Below are 15,950 nucleotides of genomic sequence, written 5' to 3' on the forward strand. Positions count from 1 at the left end.
TTGGGGCCAATAGACAGTAGGTGCAGGAGTAGGCCATTCGGCCCTTCTAGCCAGCACCGCCATTCACTGTGATCATGGCACAATCAGTAACCCGTTCCTGCCCTCTCCCCATATCCCTTGACTCCGCTATCTATAAGAGCTCTATCTAACTCTCTCTCGAATGTATCCAGAGACTTGGCCTCTACTGCCTTCTGGGGCAGAGCATTCCACATATCCACCACTCTCTGGGTGAAAAAGTTTTTCCGCATCTCTGTTCTAAATGGCCTACCCCTTATTCTTAAACTGTGGCCTCTAGTTCTGGACTCACCCATCAGCGGGAACATGCTTCCTGCCTCCAGTGTGTCCAATCCCTTAATAATCTTATATGTTTCAATCGGATCCCCTCTCATCCTTCTAAATTCCAGTGTATACAAGCCCAGTCGCTCCAATCTTTCAATATATGACAGTCCCGCCATTCCGGGAATTAACCTTGTGAACCTACGCTGCCCTCCCTCAATAGCAAGAATGTCCTTCCTCAAATTTGGAGACCAAAACTACACACAATACTCCAGGTGGGGTCTCACCAGGGCCCTGTACAGCTGCAGAAGTACCTCTTTACTCCTATACTCAATTCCTCTTATTATAAAGGCCAGCATGCCTTTAGCTTTCTTCTCTGCCTGTTGTACCTGCATGCTTGCTTTCATTGACTGATGTACAAGAACACCTAGATCTCGTTGTACTTCCCCTTTTCCTAACTTGACTCCATTTAGATAGTAATCTGCCTTCCTGTACTTGCCACCAAAGTGGATAACCTCACATTTATCCACATTAAACTGCATCTGCCATACATTTGCCCACTCACCCAACCTGTCCAAGTCACCCTGCATTCTCATAACATCCTCCTGACATTTCACACTGCCACCCAGCTTTGTGTTATCGGCAAATTTGCTAATGTTACTTTTAATTCCTTCATCTAAATCATTAATGTATATTGTAAACAGCTACGGTCCCAGCAGCGAACCTTGCGGTACCCCACTGGTCACAGCCTGCCATTCCAAAAGGGACCCGTTAATCGCTACTCTTTGTTTCCTGTCAGCCAGCCAATTTTCAATCCATGTCAGTACTCTGCCCCCAATACCATGTGCCCTAATTTTGCCCACTAATCTCCTATGTGGGACTTTATCAAAAGCTTTCTGGAAGTCCAGGTACACTACATCCACTGGCTCTTCCTTGTCCATTTTCATAGTTACATCCTCAAAAAACTCCAGAAGATTAGTCAAGCATGATTTTTCCTTCATAAATCCATGCTGACTCGGACTGATCCTTCTACTGCTATCCAAATGTGTCGTAATTTCCTCTTTTATAATTGACTCCAGCATCTTTCCCACCACTGACGTCAGGCTAACCGGTCTATAATTCCCTGTTTTCTCTCTCCCTCCTTTCTTGAAAAGTGGGACAACATTAGCCACCCTTCAATCAGCAGGAACTGTTCCTGAATCTATAGAACATTGGAAAATGATTACCAATGCGTCCACGATTTCTAGAGCCACCTCTTTAAGTGCCCTGGGATGCAGACCATCAGGTCCTGGGGACTTATCAGCCTTCAGACTCAACAGCCTATCCAACACCATTTCTTGCCTAATATAAATTTCCTTCAGTTCATCCTTTACCCTAGTTCCTTTGGCCACTATTGTCTATTGTCTATTAACAGGTTTTAAATTGACATTACTAGGTCTTGTTCTCTTATTACTATAGTAAAGGGTCAATTGGGCTTGGCCATCTATAGGACAGCAAAGTTTAGAGTCTGTTCACAGATAGTCAACATGAAATTTAAATGAAAACATTTGATTTGTGCCCTTTGCATCTGGGTGTAAAGGAACACCCAGTTAACACAAATATGCCAGAATTTCGGGAGATGCAACAGAGTGGAGCTTGCCAGCAGTTGCTCCATCTCTTTTGTTACGTAACCTCGTAACCAGGTAACTTACCAGCAAAGATAGCGGGATCAGCTGAGTCGGATGCTACTATTTTCAAACGTTTTATTCAAAAAGGGGCACAAACGTATGGTTAATACAAAACATTCAGATCATATACATCGTCAAAACTCAATCTAAAACACCGGTGTAATAATAATCAATCAGAAATAAGCTCTAGAGTTGTCTAGGGGGTAATACTGAGTCCAATTGAAATATAAAGAGTCACTCAGAAGTCTGCAGGCTTTTCCCTTTTGGGAACCGCTGGGGTTTCACGTTGTGGAGAGAGAGAGATGGTTGAGAAAGGATAAACACTTGCCCGTTGTCTTTACAGAGCAAATCCTTGGAATCAGGGGAGCAGGCTTCCCCGTTGTTATTTAAAAGCGGTCTTCCGTTGGTTCTAGCCACAGATTCAAAATTTGGAATCTAACGCACGTGGCTTCCTTCAAAATGGCTTCCCGCTCCCACGGGAATCAATATCGTGCTTCCTTGGTGTCTCCTTGGTGCGTCTGAGGGCTGTCCTCCCCTCAGACCCTCCTTTATACTTCTTCACGGGATCGCAGGTGTCAATCAGGTTGCAGGTGATGCGATCTCTCTCTCAACCAGCCCACTTTGCCCGAGGGCTTTTCACGTGGTCTCCATGAGACAATAGTCAATGTCGCCTTTATTCTGCTTCTCGGGAGAACGTGGTCTTCCGCACGTCTCCCTCTCTTGGGTCAGTTGACCCCCCCTTGACTAGGGCTCTTGCGATTCTCACAAAGGAGGGGGCCGAGGTCATAACACTTTATACTTCAGTCGTGATGAAGGGTCTTAATCCAAAACATTTACTGTCCATTTTCCTCTGCAAATGCTGCCTTACCCACTGAATTCCCCCAGCAGTTTTTTTTTTACACACTAGAGTTTCACATTAGATTTGAGTTGACCAGGTTTTGGTTTGAGTTGACTTAAAACCAAATTTTAAGTTATGCTGATTTGTAAGGATGAGGCTGTGTTCTACCATAAATGAGGCAAAAGGCTGCAGATGACAGATATCTAAAAAACCAAAAATGCTGGAAATGTCCAGAAGATCAGAGAGCATGAAGAGAGGGGAAAAAATGCTGAAGGATCATTGACCTGATGTTGCCTGGCAATGCTGAATGTCCTCTTCGTTTTATGGTTGTATTTGTTCATAACTGAACATTCAACTTTGGCAGACAAACCGTGGATGATCAGTTCAAAGATGTATTTGATTGAAATCAAGACCTGCAGGTTCCACTTACTGGCAAAAGTTCTCATTGTGTAACTAAACAATCTTTACCAACACAGGAGTAAGAAATAGTATAAAACTAAAGCAACATGTATAGGGAAAGAACATCGAAATTGACCTCCTGAAGTGGGAGAGATATGAAACGTAAATGTACTGAAAGTCAACTTTGAGTTTATTATCATATGCATGGGAACATGGTGTAGAAGTACAATACAATTTACTTGCAGTAGCATCACAGGTAAGGAGCATCAGATACTCAACACTCACAAATTATACAAAAATTACACCAGGCAATATAACTAGAACATAAAAATACCAATGTAGTGCAAAGTGGTTAGAGTGTTGCTATACTGTGATTGAGCTTGTGCAAGTTGGTTCAAGAATGTTCAAAAGGAAATAGCTGTTCTTGAACCTGGTGAATGTAGGACTTCCTGCCCAATGACAGCTGTGAGAAGATGGCATAGCCAAGATGCGGAGGACTTTTGATGATAGAGGTTACACTCTTGTAGGTAGCATCTCATTTAGATACTATCGATGGTGGAGAGGGATATGCCTGTGATGTATTGAGATGAGTCCATGACTTTCTGCTGTTTCTTATGGTGTTGTGCATTTGGTCTGATTCTGCAAACTGGAATGCAACCAGTCAGAATAGTTTCAACAGTACATCTGCAGAAGTATAATAGAATTTTTGGTGGCATGCCAAACTTCTTTAACCTTTTAAGAAAGTAAAAATGCTGGCAAGCTTTCCTTCTGATTGCACTTATGTGTTGTGCCCAGGGTAAGTTATCTGGTGTGTTAAGCCCAAAAAACTTAAAGCTGCTGATCCTTTAGTGTCCTCAGTATCTCTTTCTTACTATCTCCTCTTACGCTCTGACGTTTTTTATAGAGATACATCACGGTAACAGGTCCTTCTAGCCCATTGAACCCACCATTGCACAATTACACCCATGTGACTACTGAATCTATTAATCCATACATCTTTGGAATTTAGGAGGAAACCACACAGTCATGTGGGAATGGGGGACATACAAACTCCTTACAGATAGCAGCAAGAGTTGAACCTGCGTCACTGGCACTCTAACAATGTTGTGCTAGCAACTACGATGCCGTGCTGCCCTTCCTTATAATTCAACTGCCCATCAGTCTCCAACTTGAATATTCTTAGTGACTCTACCTCCACATCTCTCTCGGAGAGAGAGAGAGAGAGAGAGAGAGAGAGTTTCAAAACATATGATCATCTGAGAGTATAAATTTCTCCTCATGTCTATCATAAATAGACAACTCAATTTTTAACAGCAAGGATTATTAATAATTAATAATCATAATTGCAAGGTAATTGGAAATCAGGAAATGCCAGTTTATTAGATTCTTTATGTTGGACTTTTTATAGAGGATGAGAATAAAATACCAATGATCTGGATAAAAATAAATTAAGCAGAGAAATTAAGTTTCCATGTAAGTAAAAACATGGTGATAGTGGAGCCTACAATGAAGTAAATCCAAAATACCAGGTGATACCCAAAACAAGGAAATCCAAGAAATTATTTACACAATTCACGATCTTCTAAAATATATTCAATTCAGGGTTAGAAAATTGTCAGTGTCACTTCCTCTTTCAAAAGGGTGGAAGAGCAAAGCCAAGGAATTATAACTCTATACCATATAGTCCTCTAACATACTGTTGTAACATCATATAACATCCTGTAAAAATTCTTGTGAGAAAATTGCAGAGATCTGTTTTAAGGAGCATTAAAGTTTAACATTTGTTGATAAGAAAGGGAGAGAGACACCCTGTAAAGAGCATGTCATGTCTAATAAATCTAGCTCCATTTTATTTTTAAAGTGCTAGGTATAGAAATACCTATGGATGTTATTTTAATGGATGTTCAGAAGCCACTTGGGAAAATTTTAGATAAAACAGATTGTATACAATTGTAAGTGACATGATGTCTTAGAAATTGAATTGACCTGGAAGTAGGAATAGTGAATGTGTACTAAGCCACAGCTTTCATCCATATTCACAAATATTTTGCATTAAGGAATAATGAAACGTATATTTACATTTACTGAACAAGTTATGTTACATGGTATTGTTCAGATAGAAATAAAGGCTTCCAAGGAACCATTTAAGAATAGGCTTAAAGAGTGGAGTTTAATTCTGAGAAAGTAGATCTACATTAGCCCTACAATAAATAGATCAGTTTGTTTTCTCAATGGTGAGGAGGTAAGAGCCATAAATAGGCAGAGAGATTTAGAGGGCAAGGTATATAAATCCTTACGTTCTTCCCTAGAATAAAATAAATAATTTTAAAAGGTTCATAAAATATTCAAAGAGTCAAAGGTTCATTTATTACCATAGTAAAATTTGGTTCTTCTCCAGATAGCCACTAAACCAAGAAAGAAAAGAATGACAACACAGTTATCAACCCCAAATTCCCTCCACCCCGCACAAGCACTGAAAAAAGAACATTGACACCCAAATTCCCCCTCCCCCACACAAAAAAAAAGCCCAGAAGGATCGGGTGAAAAACACAATATTTTAAAAAATCTATAGTCCCAAGTCCATATCCAAAATGCAAAAAACCTGAGTAACATCCTTTGAACACAAGGGCAGGCCTTTCCCCCTCCGGCAGTAGAGTGAGCCACCAACGATTAAAAGGCAGAAATGTTAGTTGTAATGAGAACATTAGCTTGCAGTTGCTCTGGACCCTGTTGAGACATTATTGAGAACACTCTATTAATTCCAGACAAGAACAAAGCATTTAAGAGGCCCTCAGATAAGAACATGAATATGTCAGGAATGGATTAGTTATGACATTTAATTATTATGTTTAACCTGTTCAGCACAACGGGTCTCTTCATGGGCCGAAGAGACCGTTCTGTTCTGTACTGTTCTATTACTAGACACTGCTGCACAGGAAGGCAATGCTGACTTTGGAAATGCTGCAGAACAGATTCAACAGGATGACGCCATAGCTAAAGGAGCTAAATTATGAAAGTGCATAAACTAGCATTGAATTTGCTAAAATACAGAATATTCAGGGTTGACATTAGCGTCATATCTAATTTATTTAGTGTGGTTAGACCAGGGGTGGGCAAACTTTTTGACTTGTGGGCCACAAAGGGTTCTAAAATTTGACAGGGGGGCCGGACCAGGAGCAGATGGACGGAGTGTTTTGGTAATACACATCATAAGAGAAAATAAAATATCATGGGATATGTAGAAAACATGTGCTTTAATTTCAATTGAAAATGAACAAATGCATTACACCAAAATATCTGTCTTTGAAGTCCCATGGTATTTAGCTATTTATTGAAATGACTTTTAAAACACTGAAAATTAAATGAATAAAATACAGCTTTTTTTAATAGTAACAGTTAATATTTTAAAGCACTGAAAATTCTGTTATCCTTCAAGATATTATCATTATCACTCTCATCCTGACTGTCTTTATTTCAAAAACGGTAGGAGATGCAGGTCTACTTGTCCTGCTCCTTCTTATTCAATTGTCCCCTGTGCCAAAACTCAACAACGACCAGTGTCACTGACAGAACAGTATGCGGAGCGCATTTTTTATTTTGAGAACGTACGTGCACCTGCGCATTACTCATGTCCATCACTTAACAGAAATGACATGTAACACGTAAGGCTTATTGAAAAAAATATTTTCAAATGTATTTTTTACATAACACAACGAAGAAACTTATTTCAAATTTCAGTGGGAACAGTGTTGTTGGTCTCCTTTTTTAGACAGCGCATCAAAGTCTGGGTTTAGTTTTGTTGTGGCGATTCTCAGGATGGATCTGAGGTGTTAACAAGGTTTATTAATATAATTTCATCAAGTTCTGTGGGCCGGATTAAAAAGCTTAACGGGCCGCATATGGCCCGCGGGCCGTAGTTTGCCCATGCCTGGGTTAGACTGAGAGATATTGTCTTGTCTGAAAAACAATTTCCAAACAACTGGGTGTAGAACTTTAGTACAAGCCTTGCTAGGCTGATATTAGGAAGCATGTCTTCACATAAGTTATAGTGGCAAAACTAGATTCCTCTCCCCAACACCCCCCCCCCACCAAAACTGTTGAGGCTAAATAGTTGATTCTTTTTTAAATTGAGGTTGATAATTTTTGAAAGGAAAAACACAGAAACTGTGTTCAGATTTCTGCAACCAAAGCATGTTATTCATGTTATGATACAGATCAGCTACAATTTCATTAAGCGGTTGACAAAGTAGCGGAACCAAATGGGCTGTTGCTACACATGTCCTTTGATTTTGATCCCTGCCAAATAAACAGAATACCATTAAATATCGACAAACAATTGTTCAACTTGTACCTTGGCTGATCACTATGCTTTTGTTGAGTTTATTGTGATTGTGATTACTCTAATTTCTTCTCCAAGAGGCTTGCAGGCTTGAATAGCTCAATGACCTGGCGAGCTATAGTGGCTGAAGTCAGGGCTTTATGCTTTGGCTCTTGGTAGGGTCAGTCATGTCAAACAGGTCAAAGGGCAGAGGCCAGATTAGGAGCGGTCCATCGAGTTTCCAGGTTCAAGGGTTCAGCTCAGGGCTAACAACCCCGACGGGTCAAACAAAACTTGTTACAGAAACAGCAATAAAGACTCCTTCTCCATCTGTGTGCAACAGCATTCCCAAGTCTCCATCCGGGACTTGCATGGCTGACAGTAAACTGAGAGGTAGCCACTGACATGATGAAGGAAGCTGTGAGCTTGAGGACCCTCATTGCTGCCGTAAACGTCAGTGGCGCAATGGGCAAAAGAAGAAAGAAAAATAAATTCTAATTTCTATTATCTAAAAATGTTTGTGCTTAGCTTTTCTAGGGATAGCTTCAGTTTTGATTGTCCTTTCTGTAATCAAATAGCTGAATAACATCTATCCAGACTCTAAATGTGAATAAAAGTCTTCAGTGAAAACACTTTCAAAAAAGGTTAAGAATAAAGGGAGACATTGAGAAAAACATAAAAATAAATGAATATCTCTTTTACCAATTGTACTCAAGTATTTTAGTTAGCAGCAGAAAACATTAGTTCCCTCATATTATTTGACACCATATAATGATCAATTCTGAAACATTTAGAAAGGCCTTGTTATTCATTTTTAAAGAACAGTATGGGTTACTGCAAGAGCAAAACTGTCATATCAGGACCACAATAACTGTAGAACATTTCTCAGAATAAGGTTAGTTGGTAATGATCCATGTTAACAACGAATGAGTAATAATAGTTAAAAATGACTGCTGAGAAATTATAGCAGCAGGGTGATATATTCAGGAGTATTTACTTAAAGAATTTTACTTATAAGTAACAATAAATCTTCATGCATGGAAGTGAAATCCTTAATTGGAAATAAATTTAAATAATATATAAATATGCATCAAAATATTTATTGAGCTGCATTCTGTAATATTTCAAGACCTAGATGAGAATACATAAACCATAAGCTATCTCAAAGCTAAATTAATTCATTAATAGTCAAATACAATAACAGAAGAAAATGTGGGATCCACAGACACAAGAGATTCTGTAGATGTTGGAAATCTTGAGCAACACACAAAATTCTGGAGGAACTCAGCAAGTCCTGATAAAGTTTCACAGCCCAATAGAGAACTGTTTATTTCCCTCCATAGATGCTGGCTGATCTCCTAAAGTTCCTCCAGCATTTTGTGTATGTTGCTCAACGTGGTATCTACACTGGCTAATGGTTGACTAATACACATCTGGTAACTTACGGCTTTGTGCCAACTCCTGTACCTTTGGTTTATTAAAGGTATAATGCATGAGGGCTACAGTGGTACTTCTGTATTGGAACTGAAAGCAGCTCTTACAGTGAATCTCTGGTTTGGGTTAGTAGAGATAAGACCAAAATAACAAGTCAGATCAAACGAAATGATAAAGCTACCTCTAGTTTAGGGGCATTGCAAATATCACTAATAAAAATGACTCAAAGAAGAACTCCCAGAGCAGTCAGATTGAAAACACAAATCAAACATGATTTTTTACAAGAAAAAGCCATGGTAGCTTAGAGGTAAGTATGATGCTATACAGCTCAGGGAGTTCTGGATTTTGGAGCCCGACGCCATCTGTAAGGAGTCTGTATGTTGTCCCTGTGGAATGTGTGGGTTTTCCCCAGGTATTCCAGTTTCCTTCCACAGTCCACAGACTTCAGAATCAGAATCAGGTTTAATATCACCGGCATATGTCATGAAATTTATTAACTTAGCAGCAGCAGTACATTACAATACATGCTAATATAGAAAAAGAGGAAATAAGTAGATCAATTATGGTAAGTGTGTGTGTATGTGTGTATATATATATATATAAAAATGTATATTATATAGTTAAATTAAATAATAGTGCAAAAACAGAAATAATATTTTAAAAATTGAGGTAGTGCTCATGGTTCAGTGTCCATTTAGGAATCAGATGGCAGAGGGGAAGAAGCTGCTCCTGAATCATGGAGTGTGCATCTTCAGGCGGCAACAATGAGAAGAGGGCATGTCTGGGGTGATGGGGGACCTTAATGATGGATGCTGCCTTTCTGAGGCATTGCTCCTTGAAGATGTCTTGGATACTACGGGGGCTAGTACTCATGATGGAGCTGACTAATTTTACAGCTTTTAATCCTGTCTAGTAGCACCGCCCCCCCCCCCCCCATACTAGACAGTGGTGTAGCCCTGTAGCCAGTCAGAATGCTCTCCATGGTACATCTGTACAAGTTTTTGAGTGTTTTTGGTGACAATCCAAATTTCCTCAAACTCCTAATGAAGTATATTCGCTGTCTTGCATTCTTTATAGCTACATTGATATGTTGGGTCCAGGTTAGATCCTCAGAGATCTGGATACCCAGGAACTTGAAATTGCTCACTGTCTCTACTTCTGATCCTTCTATGAGGATTGGTTTGTATTCCCTCATCTTACCCTTCCTGTAGTCCACAATCAGCTTTTGGTCTTCCTGTCGCTGAGAGCCAGGTTGTTGCTGCAACACCACTCCACTAGTTGGAGTAATTCACTCCTGTACATCCTCCCGCCAGAGATTCTTCCAGCAGTGGTTGTATCATCAGCAAATTTATCGAGGGCATTTGAGCCACACCTAGCCACATAGTCATATAGAAAGAGTAGAGCACACATTTCTGAGGTGCACCAGTGTGGATCATCAGTGAGGAGGAGATACAATTATCAATCTGTACAGATTGTGATCTTCCACTTAGGAAGTCAAGAATCCAATTACAGAAGGAGGTACGGAGGCCCAGATTCTGTAGCTTATCAATCAGGATTGTGGGAATGATGGTGTTAAACGCTGAGCTATAGTCAATGAACAGCATCCTGACATCGGTTTCATATTGTCCAAGTGATCAAAGGCCATGTGAAGAGCCACTGAGATTGCATCTGCCGTAGACCTATTGTGCAGAGAGGCAAATTGCAGTGGTTAGGACTGTCTTACTGTCCTAAGACAGTAATATATTCTGGTCATGACACATAATCACTGAATATGTGCGTGTGACTGGATGAGTCATTAACGCAGCTCACACTACTCTTCTTGGGCACTGGTATAATTGTTGCCCTCTTGAAGCAAATGGGAACTTCTGACTGTAGCAGCAAGACGTTGAAAATGTCCTTTAGTCCCCCGTCAGTTGGTTGGCACAGGTTTTCAGACCCTTACCAGGTACTCCATCAGGGCCTGCTGCCTTACAAGGGTTCACCCTCCTGAAAGACAGCCTGATATCGGCCTCCGAGAGAGAGATCACAGACTTACCGGGTAGTTTAATTGTTCATTGTAAATTGTCCCCTGGTTAGGTTAGTGCTGATCAGTTTTGTCAATGGTTTCTGAGGCAGCAAGACTCGAAGGCCTGGAAGGTCCTACTCCACATTGTGTCAGCAAATAAATAATTAAACAAACAAAATAACCACTAGAACAAAAAAATTCAAAGCCCATTTTGGTACAAACTTACTTACTTCCCATTATGCCACTAGTGTTTACGCCCTACATTTCTGGCAAAGTTTTTGGCTTCCTCCTTTATGTCAGAGGCTTCTTAGTTTTCACTGCTGTCAGTCATGCAAGTCCTGAGTGCAGACTTAGGAATCATTACATTCATTGCTGTCTCCATAACAATGTTGTTTTACCAGACAGAATTATTAGTCCTGTGATGAACCCCCCAACCTGGAGGATTGGTAGACTACTCTTAGTCCAGCCTCTAGGTTCGGCCTACTTGGCATGGGTGACCCTACCAAGAGCTAAAGTATAAAGCTCTGACTCCTGCCAGCACAGCTCTCTGGGTGTAATGACCCAGACCAAACCATGGAGGTTGTCGTTCTCTTGGAGGATTTTAGTGCCAAACCATCATAGAATTGTTAAACTGTGGTGATTAGGGTTTTTGCCAGCTAACTCAAGAACTGAATGGTTGAAGAAAAGTAGCTGTTCTTGAACCTGGTGGTGTGGGACTTCAGGCTTCTGTACCTCTTGACTGATTTTGGCTGTGAAAGGATGGCATGTCCGAAGTGATGGGGAACTTTGATGATACATTCTTGAGGCAGTGCTTCCTGTAGAAATCACCAGTGGTAGAGAGTGATGTATTGGGCAAAGTCCACTGCTCTCAGCAGCTTTCAGAGCCACAGTGTATATGTGCTACACTGTCTAAGTGGACAACATTCATTTAATCTCTCACATATATATATTATCTACAACCAGAATCCAAATAAGATTTAACGTCACTAGAATATGCTGTGAAATGTGTTCCTTTGCAGCAGCAGTACATTGCAATACATAGCAAAAATAACTATAAATGACTTTAAGAAATATATATACAATATATAAATATAAATTTAAGACTTTTGGCAGTGTGGAAGATCTGAGAGATCTTGGGGTCCATGTTGATAGGACACTCAAAGCTGCTGTGCAGGTTGACAGTGTTGTTAAGAAGGCGTATGGTGTGTTGGCATTCATCAACCATGGGATTGAGTTCAAGAGCTGTGAGGTAATGCTACAGCTGTATAAGACCTTGGTCAGACCCCACTTGGAATACTGTGTTCAGTTCTGGTCACCTCACTACAGGAAGGATGTGTATACTATAGAGAGAGTGCAGAGGAGATTTACAAGGATGTTACCTGGAATGAAGGGCATACCTTATGAGAATAGGTTGAGTGTACTTGGCATTTTCTCCTTGGTGTGACAGAAGTTGAGAGGTGTATAAGATGATAAGGGGCATTGATTGTGTGGATAGCCAGAGGCTTTTTTCCCAGGGCTGAAATGACTAACACGAGGGGGCATAGTTTTAAGGTGCTTGGAAATCGGTACTGAGGGGATGTCAGAGGTAAGTTTTTCACACAGAGGGTGATGGGTGCGTGAAATACTCTGCCGGTGGCGGTGGTGGAAGCGGATACAATAGGGTCTTTTAAGAGCCTCTTAGATAGGTACATGGAGCTCAGAAAAATAGAGGGTTGTGCGCTAGGGAAATTCTAGGCAGACTCTAGAGTAGGTTACATGGTTGGTACAATCAACACGTGCAAATAAGCTGGATGAACTCATCAGGTCGGGCAGCATCTGTTGAAGTGAGCAGTCAACGTTTCGGGCCGGGACCTTCGTCAGGACTGAGGAAGGAGGGGGCAGGAGCCCTATAAAGAAGGTGGGGGGGAGGCTGGGAAGGAGAAGGCTGGTAGGTGCCAGGTGAAAAACCAATCAGAGGAAAGATCAAGGGGTGGGGGAAGGGAAGCAGGGAGGGGATAGGCAGGAAAGGTGAAGAAGGAATGTAAGGGGAAAGCACTATGGGTAGAAGAAGAAGGCAGAATCATGAGAGAGGGGATAGGCAGCTGGAAGAGGAGACAGAGTGAAAGTGGGATGGGGGAAGGGAGAGGGAGGGAATTACTAGAAGTTGAAGAATTCAGTGTTCATACCAAGGGGCTGGAGACCACCCAGACAGCATATGAGGTGTTGTTCTGGATGCATCCCGGTGCGGCCTCCTCTACATTGGCGAGACCCGACACAGATTGGGGGACCGCTTCGTCGAGCACCTCCACTCCGTCCACCATAACAGACAGGATTTCCCAGTTGCTTCACATTCCCATTTGGATATGTCCATACATGGCCTCCTCTACTGTCATGATGAGGCCAAATTCAGGATGGAGGAGCAACACCTCATACACCACCTGGGTAGTCTCCAGCCCCTTGGTACGAACATCGAATTCTCCAACTTCCGGTAATTCCCTTCCTCTCCCTTCCCCCATCCCACTTTCACTCTGCCTCCTCTTCTAGCTGCCTATCACCTCTCTTATGATTCTGCCTTCTTCTACTACCCATAGTGCTTTCCCCTTACCTTCCTTCTTCATCCTTCCTGCCTATACCCTCCCTGCTTCCCCTCCCCCACCCCTTGATCTTTCCTCTGGTTGTTTATTCACCTGGCACCTACCAGCCTTCTCCTTCCCAGCCTCCCCCCCGACCTTCTTTATAAGGCCCCTGCCCCCTCCTTCTTCAGTCCTGACGAAGGGTCTTGGCCCGAAACGTTGACTGCTCATTTCCACTGATGCTGCCTGACCTGCTGAGTTCTTCCAGCATGTTGTACGTGTTGATTTGACCCCAGCATCTGCAGTGTACTTTGTGTTTATGGTTGGTACAATGTTTTGGGCCAAAGGGCCTGTAATGTGCTGTAAATTTCTATGCCCTATGTTCTATGACATACCAAGCCTCCTCAGATGCCTAATGAAACATACCAACTATTGTGCCATCTTTGTAATTGCATTAATATGTCAGCCCAAGGATAGATCTTCGGAGTTGTCAAGACTCAGGAACCTAACCCTTTCCACTTCTGATTCCTGGATGAGGACAGGTGTGTATTCCTTCGAACTCCCCTTTCCGAAGTCCACAATCGTTTCCTTGGTCTTACTGGCGTTGAGTGCAGCTTTGTTGTTCCAACACCAGTCAGCTGCTCTGTCTAACTCCCGTACTCCTGCTCGTCACCGTCCGAAATTCTGCCAGCAATAATTGCGTCATTGGCAAATTTATAGATGGTGTTTGAGCTGTGCCTAGCCACACTGTCATGGGTGTGGAGAGCGTAGAGCAGTGGGCTAAGCATGCATCCCTAAGGTGCACCGATGTTGATTGTCAAGGAGGAGGAAATGTTATTTTCGATTTGCACTGATCATGGTCTCCTGTTGAGGAAATCAACAAAAACTCCTGTTGAGTTGCAGACAGAGGTAAAAAGACCGAGGTTTTGGAGCATATTGAATGGAACTGAGGGTATGATTGAACTGAATACCATGATATTAGTAAAAACCCGTTCCTGATGAAGCATCCCAGCCCGAAACATTGACTGCTTATTAATTTCAAGAGATGCTGCCCAACCTGCTGAGTTATTAATTAATTAATTATTTTATTTATTTATTGAGATACAGTGCAGAATAGGCCCGCCCGGCCCTTCAAGCTGTGCAGCCCAGCAGTCCCTGATTCCCTCCAATAGTTTGTATGTATTGCTACCTTTTGTGTTCATTTACTGCCCATTTTACTTCAACCCAGCAAACATTTCACATTAGCTAATATAAACTTCTGTGTCACACTTCATTTAGACAATGTTTGCATTATGCAATTGTATGATAATGAGATCCACATTTACCTGGACAACGTGTCAAATTGGTGTTAATCTGATGTCATGACGATGAATTGAGCTTTATCAGGTGTTTATTCTTTGCTAATTTTACATTGATAAGGATAATTGGATAAGCTAAAAGAAAACAGAGGAGCAAATTAAATAAATGGCAACTCAATCAGGATCAAATATTGCTAAATCTTCTATCCTAACAGCATATGTTCCTGGCCCAGTAGCCCTGGATGTGTTTAAGATGAGCACTGGACTCCCATTTATGTGGGGGCAATCTTTCCAACAGGCCTCCAGTACCGCAAGCATCATGTGGTGCATGCCAATCAAATTGTATCCCTTGGCTGTCTCACCACAGTTCCCATCTCTGGATCAGAATTGACATTATTCTTGCTATTCTTGACTGTGGACTTGATATGCCTGGTGACTTACCTCATGTAAGTCCTGTTTCCAAATTACCTTCCAGAGAGTGCAAAGTGCGAATATCCAAGTAGAAGGATGTGAGTGCCAGAGTAAGTGTCGGTGCACACTTTCTTTTTCACTCAACATCTTCTGTTTTGGTAGGAGTTGAGCAATATGATGGGCTCGCCAATTGCAGCTTGTAACTCACAAGATAAAATATCTTAGGAATACTGTGTGCAGTTTTGGGCTCCTTATTTAAGAAAGGATGTGCTGACATAGGAGAGGGTTCAGAGAAGATTCACTAGAATGACTCTGGGAATGAGAGGGTTAAGATATGAGAAACGTTTGACCACGCTTGGACTGTACTCCTTGGAGTTTAGAAGAATGAGGGGGGACCTCATAGAAACATTTCGAATGTTGAAAGGCATGGACAGAGTGGATGTGGCAAAGTTGTTTCCCATGGTGGGGGAGTCTAGTACAAGAGGACATGACTTGAGGATTGAAGGGCGCCCATTCAGAACAGAGATGCGAAGAAATTTTTTTAACCAGAGGGTGGTGAATCTATGGAATTTGTTGCCACGGGCGGCAGTGGAGGCCAAGTCATTGGGTGTATTTAAGGCAGAGATTGATAGGTATCTGAGTAGTCAGGGCATCAAAGGTTATGGTGAGAAGGCGGGGGAATGGGACTAAAGGGGAGATTGGATCAGCTAATGATGAAATGGCAGAGCAGACTCGATGGGCCGAATGGCCAA

This window comes from Hemitrygon akajei, chromosome 27 (genome assembly GCF_048418815.1).
Source record: "Hemitrygon akajei chromosome 27, sHemAka1.3, whole genome shotgun sequence".
Taxonomy (NCBI): domain Eukaryota; kingdom Metazoa; phylum Chordata; class Chondrichthyes; order Myliobatiformes; family Dasyatidae; genus Hemitrygon; species Hemitrygon akajei.